Source organism: Littorina saxatilis, linkage group LG16 (genome assembly GCF_037325665.1).
Source record: "Littorina saxatilis isolate snail1 linkage group LG16, US_GU_Lsax_2.0, whole genome shotgun sequence".
Classification (NCBI taxonomy): domain Eukaryota; kingdom Metazoa; phylum Mollusca; class Gastropoda; order Littorinimorpha; family Littorinidae; genus Littorina; species Littorina saxatilis.
Genome location: NC_090260.1, coordinates 9,126,897 through 9,136,896, shown reverse-complemented (window position 1 = coordinate 9,136,896; position 10,000 = coordinate 9,126,897). Strand labels below are relative to the sequence as shown.

The 10,000-nt window shown below is 43.1% G+C and overlaps 1 protein-coding gene across 4 annotated transcripts in view; it reads right to left on the bottom strand.

The window, feature by feature from the left end:
- LOC138950317 (calexcitin-2-like) overlaps window positions 1-10,000 on the bottom strand; it is a 46,209-nt gene that overhangs the window by 23,669 nt on the left and 12,540 nt on the right. For 2 of the 4 annotated variants that reach the window (XM_070322066.1, XM_070322067.1), the window contains exon 1: window positions 4,600-5,077. The exons of the other annotated variants lie outside the window; for them this stretch is intronic. The gene's annotated coding sequence lies outside the window, so the exon portion shown is untranslated. Of the gene's footprint in view, window positions 1-4,599; window positions 5,078-10,000 lie in introns of those variants that run through there. 4 annotated transcript variants of the gene reach the window in all.

Sequence of the window (10,000 nt, the reverse complement as noted above, 5' to 3'; positions counted from 1 at the left end):
GACAGAGATTGTGAAAACAACGTGAACTGTTCATCTCGCTTGAGACTCGGTCGCGGCACGCTTTCCCCAGGAATAGCAGCCGGAATTTATTTTAGGCAATTCCCCGAAGACCATTATCATACCAATTAAAAAACACCACTAAAAAAATGCACACACGCACGCACGCAAGCGCGTACGCGACCCCCCCCCCCCCCACACACACACACAGAGACCCACACACACAGACACACACACAGACACAGACACACACATACACACACACACACACACACAACCAACAGCTCAAAATACATAACCGAAACACCTTCTAGCCTGCCCCCCCCCCCCCCCCATGTATAATTATAGTCATGGCGGAAAGACCCGAATAATGCTTCACCCAGGGCCTAGTGGATTTTGTATTTATTGCCGATAAAAATCAGATAGTCATAACAATCATTGTCGCCGCTTTAGAAGTAGTAGGAGCAGTAAGAGTAGCAGTAGTGCAGTAGTGGCAGTGGTGGAAACAGTAGGAGACCTGCTTGCAGTACTACCTGTACCGTAAAGTACCTCGTAAGTGCCCAGTGTCGAGTAAACGCCCATACGCCGATTTCGGGGGAAACATGCTGGGTATTTTCGTGTTTCTATAACCCACCGAACTCTGACATGGATTACAGGATCTTTTCCGTGCGCATTTGGTCTTGTGCTTGCGTGTACACACGAAGGGGGTTAAGTCACTAGCAGGTCTGCACATAAGTTGACCTGGAAGATCGGAAAAATCTCCACATTAACCCACCAGGCGGGATTCCAACCCACGACCTTCCGCCCTGGAGACCGGCGTCTTACCACCAAGCCATTGCGCCCGTCGGCCCTTATTTCAATGTGTGCCGATTAATCAAAGGCAATAATTCATGATTATCCGTGTGTTCAGGTTAACCAAGCATTTAGCATATCAATATGCGCCATATGCTTCGTTTATGTCCGGGTCTGGACGTGTGTATTTGATAATCATTTCTGTCACTCCCTGTATGGATATTTCATCTGGGACACAGTGACTCAGAAATTGAAATAGTTTCTTTACAAACTACAGTACGGACCGATGTAAAAAAAAAATGGTCCGAAGAACATGAACAATGAAACCGAACAAGAATAAATCTGTGTTTGTAAATTTGATTGGTCCAGACAGACGTCTTTTCCATTGGTCAATGTGTCAAAGATAGTTCCGTTTCACTCTCACTTACTCTAGTACACATGTCGTCTGCAGATAGTACACATGTCGTCTGCAGATAGTACACATGTTGTCTGCAGATAGTACACATGTCGTCTGCAGATAGTACACATGTCGTCTGCAGATAGTACACATGTTGTCTGCAGATAGTACACATGTCGTCTGCAGATAGTACACATGTCGTCTGCAGATAGTACACATGTCGTCTGCAGATAGTACACATGTCGTCTGCAGATAGTACACATGTCGTCTGCAGATAGTACACATGTTGTCTGCAGATAGTACACATGTCGTCTGCAGATAGTACACATGTCGTCTGCAGATAGTACACATGTCGTCTGCAGATAGTACACATGTCGTCTGCAGATAGTACACATGTCGTCTGCAGATAGTACACATGTCGTCTGCAGATAGTACACATGTCGTCTGCAGATAGTACACATGTCGTCTGCAGATAGTACACATGTCGTTTGCAGATAGTACACATGTCGTCTGCAGATAGTACACATGTCGTCTGCAGATAGTACACATGTCGTCTGCAGATAGTACACATGTTGTCTGCAGATAGTACACATGTCGTCTGTAGAGAGCTTACTTCCCTTTGTTTATCAGACGTCTTTTCCATTGAGATATTTTTGCAGATTGATGTGTATATGTATAGGTTACAACACGAGTGGTTTTTTATATGGCTTGTATTTCAGTCAAGACCCAGCGGATGAATATCATCAGGAGACACGAGCCTCTGGCGAGTGGCTCTCGATTGATATTCCCGCTGGGTCTTGACTGAAATACAAGCCATATAAAAAACCACGAGTGTTGTAATCTGTATATCCCATTCTACCATCAAACACAAAGTGTAGACTACTAGCGGCACTGTTGCGATCTGTGCAGGGTAAAACTGTTGCCAGCGAGACTTAGCCCTTTTGCAACCTTAAACTAAGTGACCGTCGCTGAAAAAATAAAACGAATGAGTGCATCGATAAGTACGCGGTAACACTACTTTCAGACCATTTAAAAGCTTTAAGTAAAGGTTCATAAGTTGCAAGAAAGTAATGAAGTCGAATAGAAATTAATTTAGTTGAAGCGCACAATTCTTTTGTTTTGCGTTTCAGGTCGGCAGAACGGGCGAAACGGGTTTGGGACCCATTTGGCTTACTCGATTCAGAATCGATTCCACGTTGTTTTTCTCGAACGTGTGTAATTAGGTTTATTGACAGAGAAGCAAATTTTAGGGAACAAATATGTAGGTTTAGATTTAACCATTTGCTCCCTATTTGAAATGTATCCACGTGATAAACTTGTTTTGCGAGTGTGTTTGCATGGATGAACTGAAACTGGTATGGGAGTGAGGAAAACGCGACCGACACGTCTGTCACCGCCGATTGATTGCATTTTGAAGGAATATGACTGGATTACGGAAAAATATGTGGACTTACTGCAGAGCCAGGCAAAAGAGTAGACTTGCTCGCAAAACACGTGAAACAGCCGATGTTTGATAGCTGAAGGCGCACACCAAAACACACTTCCGACAGATTCTCAAAAGTCGTCTGCTAACGATGCAAGGGGAGGGTACTCGTGTTTTTGTTTTGGTTCGCTAGCATCTGGTTATCTTGTAAGTTGAATGTTCGTTTTTTTCGACCTGCATTGCTTTCATAATGAAAGAAACTTTTGCTTATTGCATCTCATACATCAGATCAGTTCTGAGATTCATTTTTGCGTGCAACTGATATGGTTTTCTGAGCCGTGCAATACGATTTTAGAACTTCATACAAATGTGTCACATTGTTCGGCGCGAGGTCAAAGGTCGGGAGGAAAGTAGTCCTTTGCCCAAATCGGAATCTGCACTATCATATATTTTTTGGAGTCCATGATGTATTTATTGAGCTATAAAAATACAACATATATACCCATACTGAAGTAACAGAGACAAAGAAGGGAGGTCATGGGATATAATACTATATTAATCGTCCTATAGGCATCTCTATTCAATCCTCAATAAATGATCATCCTTGTTTCAACATTTTTTCATTTCTCTTGTTTCTCTCCTTTCCAAAACCTTGTTATTTCCAGCTTCGGGTAAACATATACCGCAAAACTATTCATTATACTGTCCCAAAGTTATGACATTTTATTTGTTTCAAAATCACACACACACACACACACGTTAAAGACACACTCCTTCTCGTGAAAACACTTCTTCTTCTTCTTCTGCTTCTGCTTCTTCTTCTTCTTCTTCTTCTTCTTCTTCTTCTTCTTCTTCTTCTTCTTCTTCTTCTTCTGCGTTCATGGGCTGAAACTCCCACGTACACTCGTGTTTTTGCACGAGTGGATTTGTACGTGTATGACCGTTTTTACCCCGCCATGAAGGCAGCCGTACGCCGCTTTCGGAGGACTGAAAACAGTTTGACTCAAATGAAATGGCCGACCTGACCAGACTTTGACATGGAAGACGAACATCCCTCCACTTGGATACATACCCACAATCTACATCATGCTGGCGAGTAGAATTTTTTTTTGTAGGGAATAGTTTCTCAAAAAGGCATGGTTGCATCTGCAAAATTAATTTATCGGAATATATTATTGTGCAAAGAGATCACCCAGGCTGTCCATTGTTGGTATGTGACCAAGTGGAGGGATGGTCTTGTCCCGTGTAAAAGCCTGGTAAGATCTGAGACAGTGAAATAGTGTGTCTGTAACCAGGGGCTGCAATCTTCTTCTTCTTATTATCATTATTCTTCTGTATTTATTTTTTTGACCTCAGTTGCATGCAGGATGTTTCAACCCATATTTTTTGCCTGATTTAAAAATCAAAAGTGTTTTATTTTTTTATTTAGGCGGGGAGCATCCTTCTTCCTTGGTCTTATTCTTTATAACATAATCAACTTTATATGATACAAAACATAAACTTCTTTCTAATATTTAACTCTAATTCCAATAAAATACCCAAATATAACTTCTTTTCATACTTATATTTTCCAATAGTCGTTTTTGTTATCAAAATACAATAATTTATAAAATAAATTTGATCATTTTTTAAATTTTCATTCCAATAACCAAATAATATATGTTTCACTCAAACTTATATCATAATAAATTTGTTTATAAACTTCTTAGTCTTCTTCGTTCATGGGCTGAAACTCCCACGTTCACTCATGTTTTTGCACGAGTGGGTTTTTACGTCTATAACCGTTTTTACCCCAACATTTAAGGCAGCCATACTCCGCTTTCGGGGGAACTGCAAGCTTATGCCGAGATGGCTGTAAATATTTCACCCATTTTGACGATTTTACTCCGCGGAAGTGTCACCTTTGTGGTTGCAATATGCAAACCCTATTTTGCCCGTATGCTGAGCGCACATGTTTCCCCCTGAGTAATACACACTCATCAACACTAACCTACAACTCCGATCCACTCCACAAGATGGCAATCTTTTTCATCGGTTCATGTTTCTTTGGTCAGGAACACGACTGAATAGTTTGTTGTCCAATGCACAGGCTACTACAATGCCAAACTATTCAGCACACAGATTTTTTCTCTGACAAAAGCCGTGATCGTCAAGTGTCCTCACACACCCCTTGATTCACACACACCACGAAGACACTTTCCAAAAATGGTTGCCAACTGTTCACTGAAACTTCATTTAGTTCGGATTACAGGCTACACAGAGGATAAACATGACTGTGAGGTATGGATTTTCTGCTGTATATATCCTCAACACCTGCACACAACTTCAAGGCAACAAATCTACCAGTATTCACACCTTGCAAGACATACAATCTAAATATTTCACCACAAATTCGAACAATCATCTGTACTCATATTTAAAACGTCCAACTGCAATGGAAACCCGCATGCAGTACATGTGCGTGAAACAGATTGTGTTATTTTCCTTCACAAGCCGCTGTGGCAAAGAACAAGGCAACCCCCAGCTGTCGCATAATCAGTGATCGCTGTGGGTGAGTCAGTTTCTAGTCAGGCCACAGTTTGAACAACATGTCGATAATCCCGCCTGGGGTCTTCCTTCGGCGTCCCCACAGCCCGACTGAGTTAAGCGCTCTGTATTCCCCCTTTTAAAAAAAATCGATTTCTGTTCTCTTGTTCAATATGTTTTTTTTAACTGTCTGTTCTTCAGCTTTATAGCTTAATTTTTGTAAATTAAATACATTTTTGATCTGTTCAGCATGCAATATCTTCGGCGACCTTATGTGGAGACTAGCCTCTCGCTGGCGATTGGCCTGCAATGTCACGTGGGTTTGCTTGCCTCAGTGTTTCCAAGAAAAAACAACTTTTCTACAACCCATAACAAAAGCCCCTTTAAAAAAAACCACTTATTTTTTGGAATTTGTTTCTTACAGCACATGGCATCTCCCATGGACTTGTTCAGGTAAAACTACCAGGCAACTGTTCTAAAATGGCGTACGGATGCAATACATAAAAATTTGCAAAAGTCATTCGGTTCTGAGTGTGAAATAAAAACACCCGACCTTCCGCCCCAAGATGCAATCGTTGAGATGTTGTACTTCTGTCCCATCATACACTGCAAGACCGCAGCTGCCATCTCAATCAAATATTGTAGGAGTGTGTGTATGATGTGTGTCTACTGGTACGCGATGTCGATGTCTCTTTTGCAGAAAGCATTTTAAATGGAGCTTATACGTTGTTTCAGTGATTGCTTGTGCGCGCATGCGTGCGTGCGTGCGTGAGAGCGCGCGCGTGTGTGTGTGTGTGTGCGTGCGTGCGTGCGTGCGTGTGTGTGTATGTGTTTGTGTGTGTGTGCTTGTGTTTGCGTGTTTGTCTGTCTGCCTGCCTGCACCCATAGACCATTTATCGTGGACCGCCAACTAGCTCTCTCTCCGCTCTTTCTCTCTACATAGACCATTTAACCTGGACCGCCAACTAGCTCTCTCTCCGCTCTTTCTCTCTACATAGACCATTTAACCTGGACCGCCAACTAGCTCTCTCTCCGCTCTTTCTCTCTACATAGACCATTTAACCTGGACCGCCAACTAGCTCTCTCTCCGCTCTTTCTCTCTACATAGACCATTTAACCTGGACCGCCAACTAGCTCTCTCTCCGCTCTTTCTCTCTACATAGACCATTTAACCTGGACCGCCAACTAGCTCTCTCTCCGCTCTTTCTCTCTACATAGACCATTTATCCTGGACCGCCAACTAGCTCTCTCTCTGCTCTTTCTCTCTACATAGACCATTTATCGTGGACCGCCAACCAGCTCTCTCTCCGCTCTTTCTCTCTACATAGACCATTTATATAGACTATTTACTCTCTACACTCAACCTCTTGACCACATCCTTGACCGACACAACGTTCTCCACCACTCTTTTGCCGACGACTCTCAACTTCACAACAGCTCTTCCCCTGACCAGTCTGAATCTCTTCTTTCCTCTATCTCTGACACTATCACTGACGTGCAGAATTGGATGACAGAAAACAAACTTCAGCTCAATAGCAACAAAACTGAAGCTATCTTAATAGGCACTACATCCAAACTCTCCAAAGCCACCTCCGACTCTCTTCAACTCTCTGACTCTTCTGTCCCTCTGTCTTCTGCTGTCAAAAACCTCGGAGTCACTCTAGACAACACCCTTTCCATGAAACAACACATCTCTTCTGTCTCTCGCACCTGCTACTTCCAACTCCGCCGCATCGCCACTATCCGCAAATACCTCACCACAGATGCTACCGCCAAACTGGTCACTTCCACCATTCTCTCACGTCTTGACTATTGTAACTCTCTCTTGGCGGGTCTTCCCTCTTCTTCTATCTCTCGTCTCCAACGCATTCAAAATAGCTCTGCCCGTCTTGTCCTACGAAAGAAAAAGAGAGATCATATCACCCCCCTCCTACATCAGCTCCACTGGTTGCCCGTTCCTGCCCGTATCACCTACAAAATCAACACTCTCACCTACAAATGCCTCCATGGTCTCGCCCCTGCCTATCTCTCCGACTCTCTTTCTCTCTATGTCCCTTCACGAACACTCAGATCATCTGCCGACTCCCTCAAGCTCAACATCCCCCACACCAAACTCAAAACAGCAGGTCAACGCTCATTTTCTTTCCAAGCACCCAGCCAATGGAACACACTACCTCTCCCCCTCCGCCAACAACAGTCCCTCGAATCATTCAAATCTGCACTCAAGACATTCCTTTTTTCCAAATAATCCATGCATTATACACTGCCCACCCCATCCCACCCTGAATAACTGTACATATTTTAATGTTTGATGGTGTGTGTGTGTGCTAGTGACTTTAAGTCTCCGTGTGTGTGAACGAGTGTATGTGCGCCTTGAGTCGCCTGTTGGTGAGATATGTGCGCGTTATAAATATTCGTATTATTATTATTATTATTATCGTGGACCGCCAACTAGCTCCCTCTCCGCTCTTTCTCTCTACATAGACCATTTATCCTGGACCGCCAACTAGCTCTCTCTCCGCTCTTTCTCTCTACATAGACCATTTATCCTGGACCGCCAACTAGCTCTCTCTCCGCTCTTTCTCTCTACATAGACCATTTATCCTGGACCGCCAACTAGCTCTCTCTCCGCTCTTTCTCTCTACATAGACCATTTATCCTGGACCGCCAACTGGCTCTCTCTCCGCTCTTTCTCTCTATTACGAGGTAGCGGCCTTTCGCATTTAGGAACCTACGCTTACAAGCCTTTCAGAAATCAGGGGGACGTGATATCCGGTGTCGATTGTAAACATGGACGAAGTTGCTGAGGTAAGTTCTGAAAATGCTAAAATAAACTCAGCAAAAGTGCATATGGAACATGTTTTTCGATGAGTTTTGTTAAGTTTAGTTTGGAGTTTTGGAAAATCCAGTTCATTGTCACCTCCCATTGTCACAAATAACTGGAGCGTGCTTTCTTTTCACTGTCTTCGAATCGCTGGCCTTTCAAACCGGACGCGAGGCGCCCTTGAAAGTCGAGAGTCGTAACCTCGAAGGGTCACGTGACGAGTTGGCGGTCCAGGCTATTTGGTCTATGCAGCACCCTGCTTGCCTGCCTGCATGTGTGTATGTCTGTGTAAATAGGGGTTCGAGATCAATATACAATGCTTAACACACTAATAGGTTCCATTTGATTATTCCGTGTCCACGCACACGACGTTTACTTTATTCTCATATTTCTTAGTTAAGGTGCGGAATCTAATGAGGCAAAGCGGGTATGCTCTTGGCAAATCATACAGTGGGATTTCGTGAGCTGTCAAGAAACGTCTGCAATATACTCTGCCACATCAGCCATATATCCAGTTTGACATACGTCAGTGGCACTAATATTCCCTGAGAGCATGTCAAAATGGCGACTTATAATCATTTACCGGAAGCCACTGCGGAACAGTCAACGCAAAGGATGACGGGAATTATTAGTCTGGCGTCTCTGAGGATTCCGGCGGCAGGGTGCGAGGCATCAGACACAGGTAGGGATGTCTTTCAGATCAGGTTGGACCGCGACTGATTGGTCCCAGGAGCACCTTTCCGGTCGCCATCTTTAACAGCACACGGGAACAATATCCTCTGACTTGACACTTTTAGTTTTGCAGCAAATAAATGTGACAACCAATTAACCTGATAGACTACAGGGTGCAGACTTGTATCGTTCAGTTTCGCTATCTCAAGACGGGAACACATTGTGGACTTAGCAGATTACGGCACGTAAGCACTATCACAATGCAGTTCAACAATGTGTTCGCCATAAGCACTATCACAATGCAGTTCAACAATGTGTTCGCCATAAGCACTATCACAATGCAGTTCAACAATGTGTTCGCCATAAGCACTATCACAATGCAGGTCAACAATGTGTTCGCCATAAGCACCATCACAATGCAGTTCAACAATGTGTTCGCCATAAGCACTATCACAATGCAGGTCAACAATGTGTTCGCCATAAGCACTATCACAATGCAGGTCAACAATGTGTTCGCCATAAGCACTATCACAATGCAGTTCAACAATGTGTTCGCCATAAGCACTATCACAATGCAGTTCAACAATGTGTTCGCCATAAGCACTATCACAATGCAGTTCAACAATGTGTTCGCCATAAGCACTATCACAATGCAGTTCAACAATGTTTTCGCATAAACAGTTGCACGTACGCCTTGAGCGATTTATTTTAAGAATTACATTTGTATCGATGTTGTTGCCTCCCTTGCGAAAATGAAAAGCACTGGCCATTGAAAAACGAGTCTCGTTTGTTCTCGGTTGTCCCCCTTGCTCGCCTCATTGTATGTACTTGGCTTACCAAGTTACAACTTGCTATGTTTTTTTCGGAATTGTTGTTTTTGATTTTGTGGAGGTTGGACAGTTTGGTTCAAGGATTTGTATTCTTAGGTAAATCCCTTGCTGGCAGGCAAATCGGCACATTACCATTTTTCAAATGAAGTAATTTTTCTTGATAGCATATAGCCCCTCATAAACAGTGCTTATACGTACTGTAATCTGAAAAGTTCACATCGTTGGGTTTTGAAAGCTAGACTCATTTTCTAATGTAGTCTATTAAACCGCCCTAAATCCCCCATAGCTGTGATGACTACTTTTCCGCGATTGAAAAGTTGAGAACGTTCAGCTGTACACGTCTGATGCGCACACTTACATAACGCATGTATACTCATACCTCCACGCTTCAACACATTCGAATCAATATTATATGTGAATCAAAATGAGTATCACAAGTATTAAAAGGAAAGTCGTTTGTCGGCTGAAGTTTATTTCGGTACCGACAACAATGCATAAAACGAGCACAAAAGAATGAGTCTTTTCGTTAAATGTCGAAT